The sequence below is a fragment of the Pollicipes pollicipes genome, unplaced genomic scaffold, assembly GCF_011947565.3.
Source record: "Pollicipes pollicipes isolate AB1234 unplaced genomic scaffold, Ppol_2.1 Scaffold_6138;HRSCAF=7277_pilon_pilon_pilon, whole genome shotgun sequence".
NCBI classification, from domain to species: Eukaryota; Metazoa; Arthropoda; class Thecostraca; order Pollicipedomorpha; family Pollicipedidae; genus Pollicipes; species Pollicipes pollicipes.
In genome coordinates this window covers 4,985,537-5,010,438 of record NW_023596818.1, presented here as the reverse complement: position 1 = coordinate 5,010,438, position 24,902 = coordinate 4,985,537, and the positions used below count along the sequence as shown (strand labels likewise).

General features: G+C 50.0%; 16 non-coding genes across 16 annotated transcripts; 4 read left to right on the top strand and 12 right to left on the bottom strand.

Annotated features, from left to right (window-relative positions):
• Positions 1–205: 205 nt before the first annotated feature.
• On the bottom strand, positions 206–277 carry TRNAP-CGG (transfer RNA proline (anticodon CGG)). The gene has a single exon. It is a non-coding gene; the product is annotated as a tRNA-Pro (tRNA).
• A 580-nt stretch (positions 278–857) lies between these two features.
• TRNAP-AGG (transfer RNA proline (anticodon AGG)) lies at positions 858–929 on the top strand. The gene has a single exon. It is a non-coding gene; the product is annotated as a tRNA-Pro (tRNA).
• A 767-nt stretch (positions 930–1,696) lies between these two features.
• On the bottom strand, positions 1,697–1,768 carry TRNAP-UGG (transfer RNA proline (anticodon UGG)). The gene has a single exon. It is a non-coding gene; the product is annotated as a tRNA-Pro (tRNA).
• A 357-nt stretch (positions 1,769–2,125) lies between these two features.
• TRNAP-UGG (transfer RNA proline (anticodon UGG)) lies at positions 2,126–2,197 on the bottom strand. Its single transcript has one exon. It is a non-coding gene; the product is annotated as a tRNA-Pro (tRNA).
• A 1,720-nt stretch (positions 2,198–3,917) lies between these two features.
• TRNAP-CGG (transfer RNA proline (anticodon CGG)) lies at positions 3,918–3,989 on the bottom strand. Its single transcript has one exon. It is a non-coding gene; the product is annotated as a tRNA-Pro (tRNA).
• Positions 3,990–5,328: 1,339 nt separating this feature from the next.
• TRNAP-AGG (transfer RNA proline (anticodon AGG)) lies at positions 5,329–5,400 on the top strand. Its single transcript has one exon. It is a non-coding gene; the product is annotated as a tRNA-Pro (tRNA).
• A 765-nt stretch (positions 5,401–6,165) lies between these two features.
• Positions 6,166–6,237, bottom strand: TRNAP-UGG (transfer RNA proline (anticodon UGG)). The gene has a single exon. It is a non-coding gene; the product is annotated as a tRNA-Pro (tRNA).
• Positions 6,238–8,947: 2,710 nt separating this feature from the next.
• Positions 8,948–9,019, top strand: TRNAP-AGG (transfer RNA proline (anticodon AGG)). Its single transcript has one exon. It is a non-coding gene; the product is annotated as a tRNA-Pro (tRNA).
• Positions 9,020–9,801: 782 nt separating this feature from the next.
• Positions 9,802–9,874, bottom strand: TRNAP-UGG (transfer RNA proline (anticodon UGG)). The gene has a single exon. It is a non-coding gene; the product is annotated as a tRNA-Pro (tRNA).
• Positions 9,875–13,719: 3,845 nt separating this feature from the next.
• TRNAP-CGG (transfer RNA proline (anticodon CGG)) lies at positions 13,720–13,791 on the bottom strand. The gene has a single exon. It is a non-coding gene; the product is annotated as a tRNA-Pro (tRNA).
• A 1,418-nt stretch (positions 13,792–15,209) lies between these two features.
• TRNAP-UGG (transfer RNA proline (anticodon UGG)) lies at positions 15,210–15,281 on the bottom strand. The gene has a single exon. It is a non-coding gene; the product is annotated as a tRNA-Pro (tRNA).
• Positions 15,282–15,635: 354 nt separating this feature from the next.
• On the bottom strand, positions 15,636–15,707 carry TRNAP-UGG (transfer RNA proline (anticodon UGG)). Its single transcript has one exon. It is a non-coding gene; the product is annotated as a tRNA-Pro (tRNA).
• Positions 15,708–17,406: 1,699 nt separating this feature from the next.
• TRNAP-CGG (transfer RNA proline (anticodon CGG)) lies at positions 17,407–17,478 on the bottom strand. The gene has a single exon. It is a non-coding gene; the product is annotated as a tRNA-Pro (tRNA).
• A 1,341-nt stretch (positions 17,479–18,819) lies between these two features.
• On the top strand, positions 18,820–18,891 carry TRNAP-AGG (transfer RNA proline (anticodon AGG)). The gene has a single exon. It is a non-coding gene; the product is annotated as a tRNA-Pro (tRNA).
• A 1,974-nt stretch (positions 18,892–20,865) lies between these two features.
• TRNAP-CGG (transfer RNA proline (anticodon CGG)) lies at positions 20,866–20,937 on the bottom strand. The gene has a single exon. It is a non-coding gene; the product is annotated as a tRNA-Pro (tRNA).
• Positions 20,938–23,158: 2,221 nt separating this feature from the next.
• On the bottom strand, positions 23,159–23,230 carry TRNAP-UGG (transfer RNA proline (anticodon UGG)). The gene has a single exon. It is a non-coding gene; the product is annotated as a tRNA-Pro (tRNA).
• Between the last annotated feature and the right edge of the window lie 1,672 nt (positions 23,231–24,902).

Sequence of the window (24,902 nt, the reverse complement as noted above, 5' to 3'; positions counted from 1 at the left end):
GCTATCTCAGTTCAAAACGTCAGATAGTTATGGATCACACCATTCATCACTGGATTTTGAGTCTTCAGGCCGAGACATGATCTGGTTGGCTCCAATGAACCGCGTTTAAACATTGTATCATCGAGCGATGATACCTTTGAACTCGTAAGTCCTACTCACGCTATCGCTCATTCGATGTGTGTGAGTACCTCTGACAGCAATAACTGGGCTCGTCCGGGATTTGAACCCGGGACCCCCCGCACCCGAAGCGAGAATCATACCCCTGGACCAACGAGCCGGTAACACGCTCGATAACGTCCCAATTCTTAGCTGCGCCGTTACTTTCGCATCACATGGTGTACGGCTCCGAGCACAGCCTGGTGTTGACTCGGGGAGCTCGGCGGGGGGGGGGGGGGGGCACTCGGGAACGAGGGAAGTGGGCGGAAAGGTAAGAAGAGGGTGAGGAGAAAGGAAAAAAGTGGTATAGGTGACGGAGAAACTCCCAATCATCAAAGTAATATACGCTCCAGTTCACAAAGTTATCTGCACCACCTTAGTTTTCCTGTTTGAAATCGCGTGTATGACGGACAGGTGTCGGACCTGTCGTGGCCGGCGATTTCAACTAAACTCCCCGACACAGGCCACTAACTGAGTTCGTGTTTGTTTCTTGTTCGCGGGTAGGCACTGGGACGGGCTTCGCACTTACCGACGGCGGCAGGCAAGTGATACTGCGCTGGCAACAGAGAAACTCGGCCGCTGGGCGGGTCCTGCTGCGACACAATCCTATGTCGGTGTGGCCAGTGTGCTCGGAGCCATACTTTGTGTGGTGTGAAAGTAACGGCGCGGGCCAGAATTGGGACGTTTTATGCTACGTTATCGGCTCGTTGGTCTAGGGGTATGATTCTCGCTTAGGGTGCGAGAGGTCCCGGGTTCAAATCCCGGACGAGCCCGCTTATTAATGAGCCCAAGCCCAGCACTCGCATGCGTCGAACATGCCCAAGGGTGCGTAGGTCTTGTGAGTTCGGAGATGTCTTCGCTTGGTAGTTTTGACGCTGGTTATTGCAACCAACCAACCCATGTGTTCTGCCGAAAAAATCAAGATTATGGTTAACGGGAGAACGACACCTTGTGCAGTTTTCGCTAGTGGTGAATCAGACGCGGAAGTTCGATTCGTAAGAACAGTTGCATCAAAATCCTTCGGATTTGCTACGAATTTTTAGATGAAGTAGCCGTTCTTTACCACCCGATCGCCGGTCATCGCCTCTGCGCGAGCACACGCACTGTGCACGCACAGGGGCCCGCCCAGGTCTTCCAAGAGGCAACGTTATTTACCGCGCCTCATTGGCACGGGCCAGGTGTGCGCTGTGTGATTCGCGCTTGGAGTGCGAGAGGTCACGGGTTTAAACCCAGACGAGCCCGGTTATTGTCAAAGCTGCCCGCATACAAATTTAAAGCGTTGAAGGACATATGGGTTTTCAGGCCATGCTGTGCCTCGTCTCTGTGAGTTCGATCTATGTGACAGAACAATAAGTGAAAAATGCAAAGCAAGAAAGCATATTGTCTGTTACACTGCCTGCAGCCAGGGCGCATGGCATGGTGTGTTGCAATGATTACCGTTAAAAGGCCGGACCATCACGCGAAGATACATCCGAACTCATAAATCCTTGTCTTACTCGGGCTTATTCAACATAGACGCATCCCTCTCACAATAATAACCGGGCTCGTCCGGGATTTGAACCCGGGACCTCTCGCACCCAAAGCGAGAATCATACCCCTAGACCAACGAGCCGACAATACTCACTCTCACATCTGAATTCCGGTCCCTGCATTACGTCCACATGTTGCGGCCATCAGTTGGCGGTGCATTGCCCACATCCACCGTCGCTTAAGTTCGTGACGTGCGCTGGCTACAGACTGCCGCCGGGGAGCACAGCGCAGGGAACAGAGCTTCCCCACGGCCTTTGACTTGCGTCGAAAAACGTGTGGCAATGTGTGGGACGCCCGCGTGACTTCATTGGACAGACGGACCAGGGCTGTCTGTCCTCTAGCCTGTCAAGTAACAGGAGAGCGTGACGGAGCAAGGTGTGGTGGGACCGGACATGACGGAACTATGCAAGATAGACACGTTTCTCTAACAGCAATAGCCGGGCTCGTCCGGGATTTGAACCCGGGACCTCTCGCACCCAAAGCGAGAATCATACCCCTAAACCAACGAGCCGACAATAATCAATCTCACATATCAATTCCGGTCCCTGCATTACGTTCACATGTTGCGGCCATGAGTTGACGGTGCATCGTCCACATCCGCCGTCGCTTAAGCTCGTGACGTGCGCTGGCTACAGACTGCCCCCGGGGAGCATACCGCAAGGAACAGAGCTTAGGCGTGACCGATGGACTTGCGGTGATAACTGTGTGGCAATGTATGGCACGCCGCGTGGCTTCGTTAGACAGATAGACCGGGGCTGTCTACCCTCTAGCCTGTCAAGGACCAGGAGGATCTGACAGAGCAAGGTGTGGCGGGAACGGACATGACGGGACGGAATAAAGAAGAGCTTGTGACAGGGCAGCATCCGAAGACTAACGGGATAAAGAAGAGCTTGGGGAGAGGCTGCACCGCAAGATTAGCACAGAAAGTGCGGGGCCGGAGAAAAAACAAAAAGGCATGTAATTCAACTGCTTGGGATTTGCGAGCTACTAGTCGGGTGCGTAAAGCATGCAAATGCATTCATCAAGGTTGATGTAAGTTTGATTCATTCGTGATTCAAAGGTTAACCACCATTGTTTCTTCATCCATATCACCGTTAAAGGTGTTTTTGATTTCAGTGATGGCAAGCCCAAAACTTGCTTTCCTAAACTTAGTGAAATTTACACCACTCACCGACTCAAAACTAAGTTACCTAAGAACCAAAACTAAACGTATTTGGTCTCCCAATAATAAGGTAGCGAAACGTGACAAAATGAAGAGATGCACAACGGCCATAGGCGGATCCTGGGGAGGGGGGGGGGGAAAGGGCGGGGGGGGGGGGGGTAGGGCACGGAGCCATGGCCCCCCCAAAAAACTCTGAGAGTATGTTTTGGCCCCCAAAAACATTCCCAGAACTTCATACGAGTTTCGTCTACTTGCCGTCCGTTTTAACTTTGTGTCCTCACGCCTTGGCTCTTGCAAAACAGTCCTCAGTATAATACCAAACTTCATAGATTGGTCTCATCTCCGACAGCAGCAATGGTCGTTTACGCTTACGCTCAGCGTTCCGCCACCAATATCATTTGAATGTCACGTCAACCTCTTGTTCTTCTCAAACTGACATTACATCCTGACTCCTGACTGACTCATTATTCATCTCTTTGATTATTCATCTCGTTCCGCAGCGCGGCTCACCGGTGTGCCCGCCCGCCACAGCCGCTCCGCAGCTGCCACCACGCTCCATAGCCACTAGAACCATCCTTTGTCCGCCTGGTCACCCTGTTTCACTGCTTGTCACCCTGATCACCATTTACAATAAACCCCATCTGACCAGTTGACTCTTAACAGTAGTAATATCTTATGTCTCGAGCTTTGCTTATGCTTATGTCCGTACTAGGTACTCACGAGAGGCACCATGCACTGGACCTCGGATCCCACACCAGGCAGCTGGCGACGAACGGTTGCCCCCCCCCCCCCAAAAAAAAAACAACTCCAGGCTAGCTCCGCCCCTGGTAGCGGCAAAGTAAAAATGCTTCCGGGATGAAAACGCAAGTTTTTTTAGCCGGCCTTGCATCATGGCCTGTTGCAACTAATCCGATGTTTTGAGTATATGAGGTTTCACACGGCAAAATTGCTTGGTTCCGCACTTAGTAAGGACTGTGTGAAAGTGCCTAGCGAGACGCAGGAATCCAAGACACCAATACGTGCTTGAACGCATAGAGATAGCAAGCGGATACCCCTGACGGCAAGAACCGGGCTCGTCCGGGATTTGAACCCGGGACCTCTCGCACCCGAAGCGAGAATCATACCCCTAGACCAACGAGCCGACAAGATACTCGATAACGTCCTCATTCTGAGTAACGCCGTTACTTTCCATCACGTGTTGTACGGATGTGAGCGCACTGGCCACACCCATTGTCTCATAAGGTTGCGGCGCAGAGCGCTGTGGCTACAGACTGTCCTTAGGGAGTGTGGTCCTAGTAATCCGGCTTGGCCGTGACCATTGGGGTTGCATTAACGCGCAAGCTGCAAATTATTTCTGGCAATACATGTGGAGGAACCGCTAGCACAGAATGCATGTTCCTTGAGCGGAACTGCAGTTCTGTAGATGTCGATTGATTTCCCTCGGCACCTGAGGCTGTGCAAGAGAAACAAACCAACTCACGCTGCAATTCGTCTTCCAAATCCAAAGATTCCAATAATCCGGATCAAGAAAACTAAAGCGTTTTTAGATGACGGGATGGGGATTAAGTGTCCACATTATTAAATCAACAAAAACGCTTAACGCTCCATCAGCATTGACGTATTCCCGACAAGACAGAAGCATTAGCCTCATTTGTAGGATAACAACCAGAAGAATGGAGATATGGCTGGGTTAATCCAATGTACAATCCAACTATACATAGGGCTATAATCATAGAACCCAATTGTATATCCGCTCTCCTGGTTTTTATCCGAGGAATCAGGCTGATACTTCTATCTCATCTATATGAATAATGCTCCTCGATAATGCACTGAATAACTTGCGTAATATATTCGCTATAACACTTAACCACCTGCAGCCAGCAAATTTCGCTTGGCTGGATGCGATGGGTCTCTTCAAAGCATTTAGATATTCGAACTTTTAAATGCACAGGAGCGTAGCGCAGAAGCACACAGAAGGTTGGTGTCGATACAAGTTCAGCGGGGGGGGGGGGACGTGGGCTCGGGGAACGGAGGAAGTGGGCGGAAAGGCAAGAAGAGGGAGAGGAGAAAGGAAAAAAGTTGGCGTGGGTGACGGACGAACTCCCAATTACCAACTTGATATACGCTCCAGGCCACGAAATCATCTGCATCGCCTTGGTTTTGCTGTTTGAAATCGCGTGTTTGACTGGCAGGTATCGGACCCAGTCGTGGCCGGCGATCTCAACTGAACTCCCCTGCATAGGCCACTAACTGAACTCGAGTTTGTTTCTTGTTCGCGGGTAGGCGCGGGGGCGGGACTCGCAGTTACCGACGGCGGCAGGCGTGTGATACTGCGCCGGCAACAGAGAACCTCGGCCGCGGGGCGCGTCCTGCAGCGACACAATCGTATGTGGGTGTGGCCAGTGTGCGCAGAGCCATACACCGTGCGATGTGAAAGTAATGGTGCGGCCCAGAATTGAGACGCTTTGGGATACATTATCGGCTCGTTGGTCTAGGGGTATGATTCTCGCTTAGGGTGCGAGAGGTCCCGGGTTCAAATCCCGGACGAGCCCGGCTATTGCTGTCACAGGTACTCGCATGCGTAGAACGTGCCTAAGGCTCCGTAGCTCTTGTGAACTCAGAAATGTCTTCGCTTGATAGTGATGCATGCTTTAACGCTAGTTATTGCAACCAACCAAGCCGTGTCTTCTGCCGGAAAACTGAAGATCATGGTTAAGAGGAGAATGACTCCTTTTTGCAGCTTCCGCTAGTGGTGAATCAGAAGCGTAAGTTTAATCCGTAACAACAGTTGTATCAAAATCTTTCGGACATGCTCCGAATTTTTAGGTGAAGTGGCCGTTCTTCACCACCCGAACACCGCTCATCACCTCTGTGCGAGCACACGCACTACGCACGCACAGGGGCGCGCCCAGGTCTTCCGAGAGGCAGTGTTATTTACCCCGCCTCATTGGCACGGGCTAGGTATGCGCCGTGTGATTCGCGCTTGGAGTGTGAGAGGTCCCGAGTTCAAACCCAAACGAGCCCAGTTTCAAAGATGCCCGCAAACAAATCGAAAGCGTTGAATGACATATGGGTTTCCGGGCCATTCTGTGCCCTGTTGAGTTTGATCCATGCGACAGAACAACAAGAAGTGAAAAATACGACACAAGCAGCATATTGCCTGTTACACTGCCTGAACTCAGCGCGCATGAGATGGTTTGTTGCAATAACAACCGTTGAAACACTGGACCATCCACGCAAAGATACATCCAAACTCGTCAACGTTTGCCCTACTCGGCCTGATTCAACATAGGCGCGTTTCTCTCACAGCAATAACCGGGCTCGTCCGGGATTTGAACCCGGGACCGCTCGCACCCAAAGCGAGAATCATGCCCCTAGACCAACGAGCCGACAATACTCACTTTCACATATCGATTCCGGTCCCTGCATCACATTCACATCTTGCATGCAACAGCTACCGGTGCACTGGCCACATCCACTGTCGCTTAAGCTCGTGACGTGCGCTGGCTACAGACTGCCACCGGGGAGCATAGCGCAGGGAACAGAGCTTAGCCGTGACCGTTGGACTTGCGTCGATAACTGTGTGGCAATCTGTAGGACGCCAGCGTGGCTTCGTTAGACAGATAGACCGAGGCTGCCTGCCCTCTAGCCTGTCAAGGACCAGGAGGATCTGAAAGATCAGGGTGTGGCGGGAACGGACATGACGGACGGAATAAAGAAGAGCTTGCGACAGGGCAGCACTCCAAGACTAACGGGATAGAGAAGAACTTGGGACAGGGCAGCACCCCCAGACTAACGGGATAAAGAGGAGCTTGGGACAGGGCAGCACCCCAAGACGAACGGGATAAAACAGAGCTTGGTACAGGGCAGCACCCCGAGTCTAGTGGGATAAAGAGGGACCTGGGACCGGGCAGCACCCCAAGTCTAGTGGGATAAAGAGGGACCTGGGACCGGGCAGCACCCCAAGACTAACGGAATAAAGAAGAGCTTGGGACAGGGCAGCACCTCAAGAGTAACGGAAAAAGACCTTGGGGACGGGGCAGTGCACGGAATAACAGAGAACAAAGCGCGGGATTGGAGAAAGAACAAAACTGCATGCTATTTGACTGCTTAGGACATGAAAGCTATTAGTTGTGTGCTTGAAGCGTGCAATTGTGTTAAGTCATAAAACAAGTTTGATGTGTTTCAAAAGTTAACCACCATTGTTCATCTATTCACATTATCATTTTAAGTGATACTGAACTCAGTGATGATAAATATAAAACTGGTTTTCCTGAAATTAGTGATATTTACACCACTAACCGACAGAAAAAAGCACTTATGTATCAAAAATAAACGTGTTTGGTGTTACGACTCCCAATAATAAAGCAGCGAAACGTGACATGACGAAGAAATGCCTAACGACAAAGCAAAATTGCCTCCGGGATGAAAACGGTGGCCTTTTATAGCCGACCACACATTATGGCCCTGTTGCATCTAATCCCACGTTTGGAGCATTTCATGTTTCATATGGTGCGGTTTGTTAGTTCCGCACTGAGTAATGCTGGTGTGAAAACCGCCTGGCAAGACGCGGAAGGCCCAAGACACGTATGCGCTTGAGCACATAGAGCACAGCCTGTCACTTGAGCACACAAGCGGGTACCCTAACAGCTAGAACCGGGCTCGTCCGGGATTTGAACCCGGGACCCTCTCGCACCCGAAGCGAGAGTCATACCCCGAGACCAACGAGCCGTTGACACGTTCCATAACGTCCCAATTGTGAGCCGTGCCGTTACTTTCATACTGTAAGGTGTACGACTCCAAGCACACTGGCCACACCCATCGTCTCACAAGGCAATGGCGTATGGCGTAAATTTATCTACAGACTGTCCTTAGGGAACATGGCCCTGGTAACTGAGCTTAGCCGTGACCATTGGGATTGTATTGATGTGCAAGCTGTAAATTTGTTCTGGCAGTGCATGTGGAGGAACCGCTAGCGCGAAATGCATTTTCCTTGAGCGGAATTGCAATTCTGTAGATGTCGATTGGCTTCGTTAGGCACTTTAGGCTGTGCAATCTTTGGTAACATAAACCGATTCACGTCGCACTCTGTTTTCCAAATCCGAAGGTTCCAGTGATCCCCGTCAAGAAAAACTAAAGCGTTTTTAGACGACGGGCTGGGGATTAAGTGACCACATTATCTAATCAACACGATCCCTTAATGCTCCATCAGCAGTAACATATTTTCGCGATAAGACAGAAGTATTAGCCTCATTCCTAGGATAAAACCAGGAGAAAGGAGATATAGTTGGGTTAACCCAATGTATAACCAAAGTATACACTGGGTTATAATCGTATAACCCAACTATATCTTCATTCTCCTGTTTTTTATGGGAAGAATGAGGCTAATACCACTGTCTTATCTATGTGAATAACGTTCCATGCTAATGCACTGAACAACTTGCGTAATATATTCGCGACACTTAACCACCTGCAGTCAGCAAATTTCGCCTGGCGGGATGCAATGGGTCTCTTTAAAGCACTCAGATATTCGATTTTCAAATGCACAGGGGCGTGGCGTGGCGTGACGCGACACAAGCGCATAGAGGTCTGGTGTCGATTCTCGAGAAGTTTGGCGGGGGCGGACTCGGTGATAGGAGGAAGTGGGCGGAAAGGCAAAAAGAGGGGGAGGAGAAAGGAAAAAAGATGGCGTAGGTGACGGAAAAACTCCCAATTACCAAATCAATATACGTTCCAGTCCACGAAGTCATCTGCATCACCTTGGTTTTGCTGATTGAAATCGCGTGTATGACCGGTAGGTGTCGGACACTGTCGCGGCCGGCGATTTCAACTGAACTCCCCGGCACAGGCCACTAACTGAGTTCGTGTTTGTTTCTTGTTCGCGGGTAGGCACGGGGGGGGGGGGGGGGCGTGCTTCGCAGTTACCGGTGGCGGCAGGCGTGTGATAACTGCGCCGGCAACAGAGAAACTCGGCCGCGGGGCGGATCCTGCTGCGACACATTCCCTATGTGGGTGTGGCCAGTGTGCTCAGAGCCATACACCGTGCGATGTGAAAGTAAAGGCGCGGCCCAGAATTGGGACGTTTTATGTCACGTTATCGGCTCGTTGGTCTAGGGGTATGATTCTCGCTTAGGGTGCGAGAGGTCCCGGGTTCAAATCCCGGACGAGCCCGCTTATTAACGAGCCCGAGCCCGGTACTCGCCTACGTAGAACATGCCCAAGGGTGTGCACGTCTTGTATGTTCGGAGATGCCTTCGCTTGATAATGATACATGCTTTAACGCTAGTTATTGCAACCAACCAACCCATGTCTTCTGCCGGAAAATTCAAGATTATGGTTAACAGGAGAATGACACCTTCCGCAATTTTCACTAGTGGTAAATCAGACGCAAAAGTTTGATCCCTAAGAACAGTTGCATCAGAATCTTTCGGACCTTCCCCGAATTTTTAGGTGAAGTAGCTGTTCTTCACCAGCCGAACACCACCCATCGCCTGCGCGCGAGCACACGCACTGCGCACGCACATGGGGGGCGCCCAGGTCTTCTGAGAGCCAGTAGTATCTACTCTGCCTCATTTGCAAGGGCTAGGTATGCACTGTGTGATTTGCGCTTGGGGTACGAGAGGTCCCTGGTTCAAGCCCGGACGAGCCCAGTTATTGATGTCAAAGATGCCCGCATGCAAATTAAAAGCGTTGAAGGACATATGGGCTTCTGGGCCATGCTGCGCCTCGTCACTGTGAGTTCGGTCTATGTGACGGAACGACAATAATTGAGAGGTACAAAACATGCGGCATCTTGTCTGTTACACTGCCTGAAGTCAGGCGGCATGAGTTGATTGGGTGAAACGACTACCGTTGAAGCACTGAGCCATAACGCGATGAGGTATCCGAACCCATACGCCCTTCTCACGTTCGGGCTTATTCGACACAATATCGTTCATCTCACACCAATCACCGGGCTCGTCCGGGATTTGAACCCGGGACCTCTCGCACCCAAAGCGAGAATTCATACCCCTAGACCAACGAGCCGACAATACTCAATTTCACATTCAAATTCCGGTCCCTGCATTACGTTTACATCTTACAGGCATCAGTTGACAGTGCACTGGCCACATCCACCGTCGCACAAGCTCGTGACATGCGCTGGCTACAGACTGCCGCCGGGGAGCATAGCACAGGGAGCGGAGCCTCGCCATGACCGTTGGACTTGTGGTGATAACTGTATGGCAAAGTGCGGGACACCCGTATGAATTCATTAGACAGATACATCAGAGCAGTCTGCCCTCTAGCCTGCCAAAGAACAGGGGTCCGTGACAGAGCCAGGAGTGGCGCGAACGAACATGACGTAACGGGATACAGAATAGCTTGTGGACAGGGCAGCACAAGGAATAGGACAGAAAATACTGGATTGGAGAAATAACAAAACGGCGTGCTATTCGACCGCTGAGGATTTGCGAGCTTTTAGTCGTGTGCTTGAAGCACGCAGATGTGTTCACAACAAAACAATGTCGATTCATTAAAAAAATAACCACCATTGTTCATTCATCCATATCATCATTAAAAGTGTTATTGGACTCACTGGTGATAAATCCAAAACTTGCTGTCCCAAAATTAGTGAGATTTGCACCACTCAGCGACTCAAAGAAAAAGTAACTAATGAATCAAAACTAAACGTATTCGGTCCTACGACTTCCAATAATAAAGCAGCGAAACGTGACATGAGAAAGAGATATCTAACGACAAAGCAAAAACGCCACCGGGATGAAAACACAGGTTTTTTATAATCGACCACACATCGTGGCCCTGTTGCAGCTAATCCCATGTTTGGGGTATTTCAAGCTTCCTGCCGCGAGGTTGGTTAGTTCCGTGCTTAGTAATGCTTGTGTGAAAAGCGCCCGGCGAGGCGAGGAAGTCCAAGACACCCATATAGGCTTGAACGCATAGGGAAAGCAAGCGTATACCCCTGACAGCAAGATCCGGGCTTGTCCGGGATTTGAGCCTGAGACCTCTCACACCCGAAGCGAGAATTATACCCCTATACCAACGAGCCGACAAATCGCTTCAGGCCTCCCAGTTCTGGGCCGCACCGCTGCTTCTAAATGGTACAGGCGACGGTTTCCAGCACACATTCCGCATCCAGCATCATTTTGTCAGCTCACAGTGAAAGGTTTTTAGTGACGTCATTTGGAGACCAACACATTGGTAACCCGAAAACTGATGTAAAGTATGGACTGAGACAAGACAGAATAGAAGTACACGACTGAGAACGCATTGCAGAACGCCGTGCAGGACAAAATGAAAGGGTGTGCACGACAGCCGACAAGGCAAGACAGAGGTCATAGGACTTGGGGTAAAGGGCAGAGGCCCAAGTGCTGACGACTGGATAAGAAAGAGAAAGGGCAAGGTATGAGACTGGCAAAAGAAAAGAGATCAATTAAAACAGTATCTCGTCTCTCCTGCCCTCCCTGTGCAGCCCGTCTGTTTCCATCACCCACCGGACGGGACGTGACCGGTCAGGCTGTGCCCTATCTTTTGCCTTTTTCTGGTCCCGCCTTGTGTCGTAACGGTTGCTCAATATGTATCGCCACAAATAAGCTGATGCTTTTAGGGCTATGCTCCCTCACGACAGTCTGCAGCCAGCGCTTTACGCCATAACCCTGTGACACGATGGTGGATGTGACCAGTGGGTTCAAAGCCGTACACCGCACGATGTCACAGTAACGGCGCGGCCCAGAATTGGGACGTTGTGATCTTTTCTGTCGCCTTGTTCGTCTATGAGCGTGATTCTCGCTTAGGGTGCGAGAGGTCCCGGGTTCAAATCCCGGACGAGCCCGCTTTTCAACCTCAGGGGCATGCGAGTGCATGTGTCGAACAGGCCCAAAGGTGCGAAGATCTTGTGAGTTGGAAATATCATCGCTTGATAGTCTAATGTTTCAACGTTAGTCATTAAGACCAACCAACTCATGTCGTTGCCGGAAAACTGAAGACCAGGGTTAAAGGGAGTATGACACCTGTTTGCACTTGTTGACACCTGTTTCCCTCTTCACAGTTCTGTCAGTGATTTCAGGCGTATCCATTTGGTATCGTATTAATTGATTTTGTTCTCTAATCTAGTGGAAAGAAAGTTATTGTCGCCTTCCAATTTCAAGTCGCTTTAAAGTTGTTGTAGTGATGATTTACAGCTATGCTGTGTATCACTGCATATGGTTGCTTTTGGCGACGGAGTATATAATTATTTTTAAATTTTTCCATCGCCCAAATTAAGCTTTAACCACGTTCTTTCACCTGGTACGCGAGTCCGAAAGGCAAAGTGAATAACCAAGTGTATGCGAAGTTTTTGAACTGAAGAATTGCATCGCCCTTCACTTCCAGAACAGATGATACAGTGTCTCCACTTGGAGAGAGCAAAAAGTGCATAGCTTGTGATTAGTTCCGCCTGTCAGAGAGCGCCTGTAAAACACGTACTAAGGTTGAGGGAGTGGACGCTGAAGATGATGATCTGGTGATAACAATGCAACATTGACGTTGATCAAGATGAACTCTGAAAAGCGATGTGTTCCGGGAACACCAAAACGTATAATGATTATAACAATGCACAGACTGCATTAATTCATCGGAAAACCAAACAATATCATGATTGTCGTGAGCTCTATATTCCCCTGTGTGTAGGTGGTAGTTGCAGCTATTGTTTTGGCGCAAGATTGGTTGGAACAGCGGATTCTCGTTGCATTATCACCTATTTCAGTAATCCTGTTTACATATATATACATATATATATATATATATATATATATATATATATATATATATGTATGTGTGTGTATGTGTATATTAAAAATTAATATGATATATGTCTCCCTTTCTCTCTATATGTGTATATATATATATATATATATATATATATTTGTGTATATACTATATATATGTATATATATATATATATATATATATATATATCGTGTCCAGGCTAGAGCTGTCCCTCGTGAGTCCGCAGGCCCACAACATGCAGGCTTGACCCGGCATTGACCGGACTCCTCAGCGGCACACCACCGACCGGGAGTGGGTAAGGGTCGGCCTCGGCACGACCAAGAGCACGGCCAAGGCTGGTCGACGTTGTCAGCCGTTTACGAAACTTGGACACGTCTATGCAAAGCATTGATGTCATCCCCCATTTAAAGGGGATGTTTCACATCTAAATATATGGAAACAACCATCAGATATGATCAGACGAGCTCACTTGTAACGATTGGTATGCTTTCTAAGTGAAAAGGACTTTTAAAGACAGCGCAGTTCTCTATCTGGCAAATGTGCTTCTCATTGCGTCGTGGTTGGTTGCGCCATCGTACCTTTCACAACATTCATTGACAGCTGACTGGCGGCCGTTTCATATAGAATGGCGCTCACGAATGGCAGACATAAATGCCTCGGCGATTTGATGCTCCTTGGCTTTAATCGCCGTATGGCATATGGAATGACAGGATTTAAATGGTATTATTTTGCTGTCACGAATGCCAAGGTGCCTAATGACGTTGTTATAACGCCATGGATGCTAAGGTGACTTGCCCCATATGCGTTTCCCAATTTTCGCAGGCGTTTAGTTCAGAAGCTAGAGAGGCACAGGCCGTAAGAACGGCAGTAATGTGAACAATACCGTAAGGCCTTCAAGATGGCTATCTCAGTTCAAAGCGTCAGATAGTTATGGATCACACCATTAATCACTGAATTTTGAGTCTTCAGGCCGAGACATGATCTGGTTGGCTCCAATGAACCGCGTTTAAACATTGTATCATCAAGCGATGATACCTTTGAACTCGTAAGTCCTACTCACGCTATCGCTCATCCGATGTGTGCGAGTACCTCTGACAGCAGTAACCGGGCTCGTCCGGGATTTGAACCCGGGACCCCCCGCACCCGAAGCGAGAATCATACCCCTAGACCAACGAGCCGGTAACACGCTCGATAACGTCCCAATTCTTAGCTGCGCCGTTACTTTCGCATCACATGGTGTACGGCTCCGAGCACAGCCTGGTGTTGATTCGGGGAGCTCGGCGGGGGGGGGGGCACTCGGGAACGAGGGAAGTGGGCGGAAAGGTAAGGAGAGGGTGAGGAGAAAGGAAAAAAGTGGTATAGGTGACGGAGAAACTCCCAATCATCAAAGTAATGTACGCTCCAGTTCACAAAGTTATCTGCACCACCTTAGTTTTCCTGTTTGAAATCACGTGTATGACTGGCAGGTGTCGGACCCTGTCACGGCCGGCGACTTCAACTGAACTCCCCGGCACAGGCCACTAACTGGGTACGTGTTTGTTTCTTGTTCGCGGGTAGGCACTGGGACGGGCTTCGCACTTACCGACAGCGGCAGGCAAGTGATATTGCGCTGGCAACAGAGAAACTCGGCCGCGGGGCGGGTCCTGCTGCGACACAATCCTATGTGGGTGTGGCCAGTGTGCCCGGAGCCATATTCTGTATGATGTGAAAGTAACGGCGCGGGTCAGAATTGGGACGTTTTAGGCTACATTGTCGGATCGTTGGTCTAGGGGTATGATTCTCGCTTAGGGTGCGAGAGGTCCCGGGTTCAAATCCCGGACGAGCCCGCTTATTAATGAGCCCAAGCCCAGCACTCGCATGCGTCGAACATGCCCAAGGGTGCGTAGGTCTTGTGAGTTCGGAGATGTCTTCGCTTGGTAGTTTTGACGCTGGTTATTGCAACCAACCAACCCATGTGTTCTGCCGAAAAAATCAAGATTATGGTTAACGGGAGAACGACACCTTGTGCAGTTTTCGCTAGTGGTGAATCAGACGCGGAAGTTCGATTCGTAAGAACAGTTGCATCAAAATCCTTCGGATTTGCTACGAATTTTTAGATGAAGTAGCCGTTCTTTACCACCCGATCGCCGGTCATCGCCTCTGCGCGAGCACACGCACTGTGCACGCACAGGGGCCCGCCCAGGTCTTCCAAGAGGCAACGTTATTTACCGCGCCTCATTGGCACGGGCCAGGTGTGCGCTGTGTGATTCGCGCTTGGAGTGCGAGAGGTCACGGGTTTAAACCCAGACGAGCCGGTTATTGTCAAAGCTGCCCGCATACAAATTTAAAGCGTTGAAGGACATATGGGTTTTCAGGCCATGCTGTGCCTCGTCTCTGTGAGTTCGATCTATGTGACAGAACAACAATAAGTGAAAAATGCAAAGCGAAGAAAGCATATTGTCTGTTACACTGCCTGCAGCCAGGGCGCATGGGATGGTGTGTTGCAATGATTACCGTTAAAAGACTGGACCATCACGCGAAGATACATCCGAACTCATAAATCCTTGTCTTACTTGGGCTTATTCAACATAGACGCGTCCCTCACACAGTTATAACCGGGCTCGTCCGGGATTTGAACCCGGGACCTCTCGCACCCAAAGCGAGAATCATACCCCTAGACCAACGAGCCGACAATGCTCACCTTCACATCTGAATTCCGGTCCCTGCATTACGTCCACATGTTGCGGCCATCAGTTGGCGGTGCATTGCCCACATCCACCGTCGCTTAAGTTCGTGACGTGCGCTGGCTAGACTGCCGCCGGGGAGCACAGCGCAGGGAACAGAGCTTCCCACGGCCTTTGACTTGCATCGAAAAACGTGTGGCAATGTGTGGGACGCCCGCGTGACTTCATTGGACAGACGGACCAGGGCTGTCTGTCCTCTAGCCTGTCAAGTAACAGGGGAGCGTGACGGAGCAAGGTGTGGTGGAACCGGACATGACGGAACTATGCAACACAGACACGCTTCTCTAACAGCAATAACCGGGCTCGTCCGGGATTTGAACCCGGGACCTCTCGCACCCAAAGCGAGAATCATACCCCTAGACCAACGAGCCGACAATAACCACCCTCACATATCAATTCCGGTCCCTGCATTACGTTCACATGTTGCGGCCATGAGTTGACGGTGCATCGTCCACATCCGCCGCCGCTTAAGCTCGTGACGTGCGCTGGCTACAGACTGCCCCCGGGGAGCATACCGCAAGGAACAGAGCTTAGGCGTGACCGATGGACTTGCAGTGATAACTGTGTGGCAATGTATGAGACGCCGCGTGGCTTCGTTAGACAGATAGACCAGGGCTGTCTGCCCTCTAGACTGCCAAGGACTAGGAGGATCTGACAGAGCAAGGTGTGGGGGGAACGGACATGACGGGACGGAACAAAGAAGAGCTTGTGACAGAGCAGCATCTTAATACTAACGGGATAAAGAAGAGCTTGGGGAGAGGCCGCACCGCAAGATTAGCACAGAACGAAGTGCGGGATCGGAGAAAAAACAAAAAGGCATGTTATTCAACTGCTTGGGATTTGCGAGCTACTAGTCGGGTGCGTAAAGCATGCAATTGCATTCATCAAGGTTGATGTAAGTTTGATTCATTCATGATTCAAAGGTTAACCACCATTGTTTATTCATCCATATCACCGTTAAAGGTGTTTTTGAACTCAATGATGGCAAGTCCAAAACTTGCTTTCCTAAACTTAGTGAAATTTACACCACTCACCGACTCAAAACTAAGTTACCTAAGAACCAAAACTAAACGTATTTGGTCTTCCAATAATAAGGTAGCGAAACGTGACAAAATGAAGAGATGCCCAACGGCCATAGGCGGATCCTGGGGAGGGGGGAAGGGGCGGGGGGGGGGGGGGTAGGGCACGGAGCCATGGCCCCCCCAAAACTCCGAGAGTATGTTTTGACCCCCAAAAACATTCCCAGAACTTCATACGAGTTTCGTCTACTTGCCGTCCGTTTTAACTTTGTGTCCTCACGCCTTGGCTCTTGCAAAACAGTCCCCAGTATAATACCAAACTTCATAGATTGGTCTCATCTCCGGCAGCAGCAATGGTCGTTTACGCTTACGCTCAGTGTTCCGCCGCCAATATCATTTGAATGTCACGTCAACCCGTTGTTCTTCTCAAACTGACATTACATCCTGACTCCTGACTGACTCATTATTCATCTCGTTCCGCAGCGCGGCTCACCGGTGTACCCGCCCGCCACAGCCGCTCCGCAGCTGCCACCACGCTCCATAGCCACTAGAACCATCCTTTGTCCGGCCTGGTCACCCTGTTTCACTGCTTGTCACCCTGATCACCATTTACAATAAACCCCATCTGACCAGTTGACTCTTAACAGTAGTAATATCTTATGTCTCGAGCTTTGCTTATGCTTATGTCCGTACTAGGTACTCACGAAAGGCACCATGCACTGGACCTCGGATCCCACACCAGCCAGCTGGCGACGAACGGTTGCCCCCCCCCCCCCAAAAAAAAAACTCCAGGCTAGCTCCGCCCCTGGTAGCGGCAAAGTAAAAATGCTTCCGGGATGAAAACGCAAGTTTTTTTTAGCCGGCCTTGCATCATGGCCTGTTGCAACTAATCCGATGTTTTGAGTATATGAGGTTTCACACGGCAAAATTGCTTGGTTCCGCACTTAGTAAGGACTGTGTGAAAGTGCCTAGCGAGACGCAGGAATCCAAGACACCAATACGTGCTTGAACGCATAGAGATAGCAAGCGGATGCCCCTGACGGCAAGAACCGGGCTCGTCCGGGATTTGAACCCGGGACCTCTCGCACCCGAAGCGAGAATCATACCCCTAGACCAACGAGCCGACAAGATACTCGATAACGTCCTTATTCTGAGTAACGTCGTTACTTTCCATCACGTGTTGTACGGATGTGAGCGCACTGGCCACACCCATCGTCTCATAAGGTTGCGGCGCAGAGCGCTGTGGCTACAGACTGTCCTTAGGGAGTATGGTCCTAGTAATCCGGCTTGGCCGTGACCATTGGGGTTGCATTAACGCGCAAGCTGAAATTATTTCTGGCAATACATGTGGAGGAACCGCTAGCACAGAATGCATGTTCCTTGAGCGGAACTGCAGTTCTGTAGATGTCGATTGATTTCCCTCGGCACCTGAGGCTGTGCAAGAGAAACAAACCAACTCACGCTGCAATTCGTCTTCCAAATCCAAAGATTCCAATAATCCGGATCAAGAAAACTAAAGCGTTTTTAGATGACGGGATGGGGATTAAGTGTCCACATTATTAAATCAACAAAAACGCTTAACGCTCCATCAGCATTGACGTATTCCCGACAAGACAGAAGCATTAGCCTCATTTGTAGGATAAAAACCAGAAGAATGGAGATATGGCTGGGTTAATCCAATGTACAATCCAACTATACATAGGGCTATAATCATAGAACCCAATTATATATCCGCTCTCCTGGTTTTTATCCGAGGAATCAGGCTGATACTTCTATCTCATCTATATGAATAATGCTCCTCGATAATGCACTGAATAACTTGCGTAATATATTCGCTATAACACTTAACCACCTGCAGCCAGCAAATTTCGCTTGGCTGGATGTGATGGGTCTCTTCAAAGCACTTAGATATTCGAACTTTTAAATGCACAGGAGCGTAGCGCAGAAGCACACAGAAGGTTGGTGTCGATACAAGTTCAGCGGGGGGGGGGGGGGGACGTGGGCTCGGGGAACGGAGGAGTGGGCGGAAAGGCAAGAAGAGGGAGAGGAGAAAGGAAAAAAGTTGGCGTGGGTGACGGGACGAACTCCCAATTACCAATTTGATATACGTTCCAGGCCACGAAATCATCTGCATCGCCTTGGTTTTGCTGTTTGAAATCGCGTGTTTGACTGGCAGGTATCGGACCCAGTCGTGGCCGGCGATCTCAACTGAACTCCCCTGCATAGGCCACTAACTGAACTCGAGTTTGTTTCTTGTTCGCGGGTAGGCGCGGGGGCGGGACTCGCAGTTACCGACGGCGGCAGGCGTGTGATACTGCGCCGGCAACAGAGAACCTCGGCCGCGGGGCGCGTCCTGCAGCGACACAATCGTATGTGGGTGTGGCCAGTGTGCGCAGAGCCATACACCGTGCGATGTGAAAGTAATGGTGCGGCCCAGAATTGAGACGCTTTGGGACACATTATCGGCTCGTTGGTCTAGGGGTATGATTCTCGCTTAGGGTGCGAGAGGTCCCGGGTTCAAATCCCGGACGAGCCCGGCTATTGCTGTCAGAGGTACTCGCATGCGTAGAACGTGCCTAAGGCTCCGTAGCTCTTGTGAACTCAGAAATGTCTTCGCTTGATAGTGATGCATGTTTTAACGCTAGTTATTGCAACCAACCAAGCCGTGTCTTCTGCCGGAAAACTGAAGATCATGGTTAAGAGGAGAATGACTCCTTTTTGCAGCTTCCGCTAGTGGTGAATCAGAAGCGTAAGTTTAATCCGTAACAACAGTTGTATCAAAATCTTTCGGACATGCTCCGAATTTTTAGGTGAAGTAGTCGTTCTTCACCACCCGAACACCGCTCATCACCTCTGTGTGAGCACACGCACTACGCACGCAAAGGGGCGCGCCCAGGTCTTCCGAGAAGCAGTGTTATTTACCCCGCCTCATTGGCACGGGCTAGGTATGTGCCGTGTGATTCGCGCTTGGAGTGTGAGAGGTCCCGAGTTCAAACCCAAACGAGCCCAGTTTCAAAGATGCCCGCAAACAAATCGAAAGCGTTGAATGACATATGGGTTTCCGGGCCATTCTGTGCCCTGTGAGTTTGATCCATGCGACAGAACAACAAGAAGTGAAAAATACGACACAAGCAGCATATTGCCTGTTACACTGCCTGAACTCAGCGCGCATGAGATGGTTTGTTGCAATAACAACCGTTGAAACACTGGACCATCCACGCAAAGATACATCCAAACTCGTCAACGTTTGCCCTACTCGGCCTGATTCAACATAGGCGCGTTTCTCTCACAGCAATAACCGGGCTCGTCCGGGATTTGAACCGGGACCGCTCGCACCCAAAGCGAGAATCATGCCCCTAGACCAACGAGCCGACAATACTCACTTTCACATATCGATTCCGGTCCCTGCATCACATTCACATCTTGCATGCAACAACTACCGGTGCACTGGCCACATCCACTGTCGCTTAAGCTCGTGACGTGCGCTGGCTACAGACTGCCACCGGGGAGCATAGCGCAGGGAACAGAGCTTAGCTGTGACCGTTGGACTTGCGTCGATAACTGTGTGGCAATCTGTAGGACGCCAGCGTGACTTCGTTAGACAGATAGACCAGGGCTGCCTGCCCTCTAGGCTGCCAAGGACCAGGAGGATCTGAAAGATCAGGGTGTGTGGCGGGAACGGACATGACGGACGGAATAAAGAAGAGCTTGCGACAGGGCAGCATTCCAAGACTAACGGGATAGAGAAGAACTTGGGACAGGGCAGCACCCCCAGACTAACGGGATAAAGAGGAGCTTGGGACAGGGCAGCACCCCAAGACTAACGGAATAAAGAAGAGCTTGGGACAGGGCAGCACCTCAAGAGTAACGGAAAATGACCTTGGGGACGGGGCAGTGCACGGAATAACAGAGAACGAAGCGCGGGATTGGAGAAAGAACAAAACTGCATGCTATTCGACTGCTTAGGACATGAAAGCTATTAGCTGTGTGCTTGGAGCGTGCAATTGTGTTAAGTCATAAAACAAGTTTGATGTGTTTCAAAAGTTAACCACCATTGTTCATCTATTCACATTATCATTTTAAGTGATATTGAACTCAGCGATGATAAATATAAAACTGGTTTTCCTGAAATTAGTGATATTTACACCACTAACCGACAGAAAAAAGCACTTATGTATCAAAAATAAACGTGTTTGGTGTTACGACTCCCAATAATAAAGCAGCGAAACGTGACATGACGAAGAAATGCCTAACGACAAAGCAAAATTGCCTCCGGGATGAAAACGATGGCCTTTTATAGCCGACCACACATTATGGCCCTGTTGCATCTAATCCCACGTTTGGAGCATTTCATGTTTCATATGGTGCGGTTTGTTAGTTCCGCACTGAGTAATGCTGGTGTGAAAACCGCCTGGCAAGACGCGGAAGGCCCAAGACACGTATGCGCTTGAGCACATAGAGCACAGCCTGTCACTTGAGCACACAAGCGGGTACCCTAACAGCTAGAACCGGGCTCGTCCGGGATTTGAACCCGGGACCTCTCGCACCCGAAGCGAGAGTCATACCCCGAGACCAACGAGCCGTTGACACGTTCCATAACGTCCCAATTGTGAGCCGTGCCGTTACTTTCATACTGTAAGGTGTACGACTCCAAGCACACTGGCCACACCCATCGTCTCACAAGGCAATGGCGTATGGCGTAAATTTATCTACAGACTGTCCTTAGGGAACATGGCCCTGGTAACTGAGCTTAGCCGTGACCATTGGGATTGTATTGATGTGCAAGCTGTAAATTTGTTCTGGCAGTGCATGTGGAGGAACCGCTAGCGCGGAATGCATGTTCCTTGAGCGGAATTGCAATTCTGTAGATGTCGATTGGCTTCGTTAGGCACTTTAGGCTGTGCAATCTTTGGTAACATAAACCGATTCACGTCGCACCCTGTTTTCCAAATCCGAAGGTTCCAGTGATCCCCGTCAAGAAAAACTAAAGCGTTTTTAGACGACGGGCTGGGGATTAAGTGACCACATTATCTAATCAGCACGATCCCTTAATGCTCCATCAGCAGTAACATATTTTCGCGATAAGACAGAAGTATTAGCCTCATTCCTAGGATAAAACCAGGAGAAAGGAGATATAGTTGGGTTAACCCAATGTATAACCAAAGTATACACTGGGTTATAATCGTATAACCCAACTATATCTTCATTCTCCTGTTTTTTATGGGAAGAATGAGGCTAATACCACTGTCTTATCTATGTGAATAACGTTCCATGCTAATGCACTGAAAAACTTGCGTAATATATTCGCGACACTTAACCACCTGCAGTCAGGAAATTTCGCCTGGCGGGATGCAATGGGTCTCTTTAAAGCACTCAGATATTCGATTTTCAAATGCACAGGGGCGTGGCGTGGCGTGACGCGACACAAGCGCATAGAGGTCTGGTGTCGATTCTCGGGAAGTTTGGCGGGGGCGGACTCGGTGATAGGGAGGAAGTGGGCGGAAAAGCAAAAAGAGGGGGAGAAGAAAGGAAAAAAGATGGCGTAGGTGACGGAAAAACTCCCAATTACCAAATCAATATACGTTCCAGTCCACGAAGTCATCTGCATCACCTTGGTTTTGCTGATTGAAATCGCGTGTATGACCGGTAGGTGTCGGACACTGTCGCGGCCGGCGATTTCAACTGAACTCCCCGGCACAGGCCACTAACTGAGTTCGTGTTTGTTTCTTGTTCGCGGGTAGGCACGGGGGGGGGGGGGGGGCGGGCTTCGCAGTTACCGGTGGCGGCAGGCGTGTGAAACTGCGCCGGCAACAGAGAAACTCGGCCGCGGGGCGGATCCTGCTGCGACACATTCCTATGTGGGTGTGGCCAGTGTGCTCAGAGCCATACACCGTGCGATGTGAAAGTAAAGGCGCGGCCCAGAATTGGGACGTTTTATGTCACGTTATCGGCTCGTTGGTCTAGGGGTATGATTCTCGCTTAGGGTGCGAGAGGGTCCCGGGTTCAAATCCCGGACGAGCCCGCTTATTAATGAGCCCGAGCCCGGTACTCGCCTACGTAGAACATGCCCAAGGGTGTGCACGTCTTGTATGTTCGGAGATGCCTTCGCTTGATAATGATACATGCTTTAACGCTAGTTATTGCAACCAACCAACCCATGTCTTCTGCCGGAAAATTCAAGATTATGGTTAACAGGAGAATGACACCTTCCGCAATTTTCACTAGTGGTAAATCAGACGCAAAAGTTTGATCCCTAAGAACAGTTGCATCAGAATCTTTCGGACCTTCCCCGAATTTTTAGGTGAAGTAGCTGTTCTTCACCAGCCGAACACCAACCAGCGCCTGCGCGCGAGCACACGCACTGCGTACGCACATGGGGGCGCCCAGGTCTTCTGAGAGCCAGTAGTATCTACTCTGCCTCATTTGCAAGGGCTAGGTATGCACTGTGTGATTTGCGCTTGGGGTACGAGAGGTCCCTGGTTCAAGCCCGGACGAGCCCAGTTATTGATGTCAAAGATGCCCGCATGCAAATTAAAAGCGTTGAAGGACATATGGGCTTCTGGGCCATGCTGCGCCTCGTCACTGTGAGTTCGGTCTATGTGACGGAACGACAATAATTGAGAGGTACAAAACATGCGGCATCTTGTCTGTTACACTGCCTGAAGTCAGGCGGCATGAGTTGATTGGGTGAAACGACTACCGTTGAAGCACTGAGCCATAACGCGATGAGGTATCCGAACCCATACGCCCTTCTCACGTTCGGGCTTATTCGACACAATATCGTTCATCTTACACCAATCACCGGGCTCGTCCGGGATTTGAACCCGGGACCTCTCGCACCCAAAGCGAGAATCATACCCCTAGACCAACGAGCCGACAATACTCAATTTCACATTCAAATTCCGGTCCCTGCATTACGTTTACATCTTACAGGCATCAGTTGACAGTGCACTGGCCACATCCACCGTCGCACAAGCTCGTGACATGCGCTGGCTACAGACTGCCGCCGGGGAGCATAGCACAGGGAGCGGAGCCTCGCCATGACCGTTGGACTTGTGGTGATAACTGTATGGCAAAGTGCGGGACACCCGTATGAATTCATTAGACAGATACATCAGAGCAGTCTGCCCTCTAGCCTGCCAAAGAACAGGGGTCCGTGACAGAGCCAGGAGTGGCGCGAACGAACATGACGTAACGGGATACAGAATAGCTTGTGGACAGGGCAGCACAAGGAATAGGACAGAAAATACTGGATTGGAGAAATAACAAAACGGCGTGCTATTCGACCGCTGAGGATTTGCGAGCTTTTAGTCGTGTGCTTGAAGCACGCAGATGTGTTCACAACAAAACAATGTCGATTCATTAAAAAATAACCACCATTGTTCATTCATCCATATCATCATTAAAAGTGTTATTGGACTCACTGGTGATAAATCCAAAACTTGCTGTCCCAAAATTAGTGAGATTTGCACCACTCAGCGACTCAAAGAAAAAGTAACTAATGAATCAAAACTAAACGTATTCGGTCCTACGACTTCCAATAATAAAGCAGCGAAACGTGACATGAGAAAGAGATATCTAACGACAAAGCAAAAACGCCACCGGGATGAAAACACAGGTTTTTTATAATCGACCACACATCGTGGCCCTGTTGCAGCTAATCCCATGTTTGGGGTATTTCAAGCTTCCTGCCGCGAGGTTGGTTAGTTCCGTGCTTAGTAATGCTTGTGTGAAAAGCGCCCGGCGAGGCGAGGAAGTCCAAGACACCCATATAGGCTTGAACGCATAGGGAAAGCAAGCGTATACCCCTGACAGCAAGATCCGGGCTTGTCCGGGATTTGAGCCTGAGACCTCTCACACCCGAAGCGAGAATTATACCCCTATACCAACGAGCCGACAAATCGCTTCAGGCCTCCCAGTTCTGGGCCGCACCGCTGCTTCTAAATGGTACAGGCGACGGTTTCCAGCACACATTCCGCATCCAGCATCATTTTGTCAGCTCACAGTGAAAGGTTTTTAGTGACGTCATTTGGAGACCAACACATTGGTAACCCGAAAACTGATGTAAAGTATGGACTGAGACAAGACAGAATAGAAGTACACGACTGAGAACGCATTGCAGAACGCCGTGCAGGACAAAATGAAAGGGTGTGCACGACAGCCGACAAGGCAAGACAGAGGTCATAGGACTTGGGGTAAAGGGCAGAGGCCCAAGTGCTGACGACTGGATAAGAAAGAGAAAGGGCAAGGTATGAGACTGGCAAAAGAAAAGAGATCAATTAAAACAGTATCTCGTCTCTCCTGCCCCTCCCTGTGCAGCCCGTCTGTTTCCATCACCCACCGGACGGGACGTGACCGGTCAGGCTGTGCCCTATCTTTTGCCTTTTTCTGGTCCCGCCTTGTGTCGTAACGGTTGCTCAATATGTATCGCCACAAATAAGCTGATGCTTTTAGGGCTATGCTCCCTCACGACAGTCTGCAGCCAGCGCTTTACGCCATAACCCTGTGACACGATGGTGGATGTGACCAGTGGGTTCAAAGCCGTAC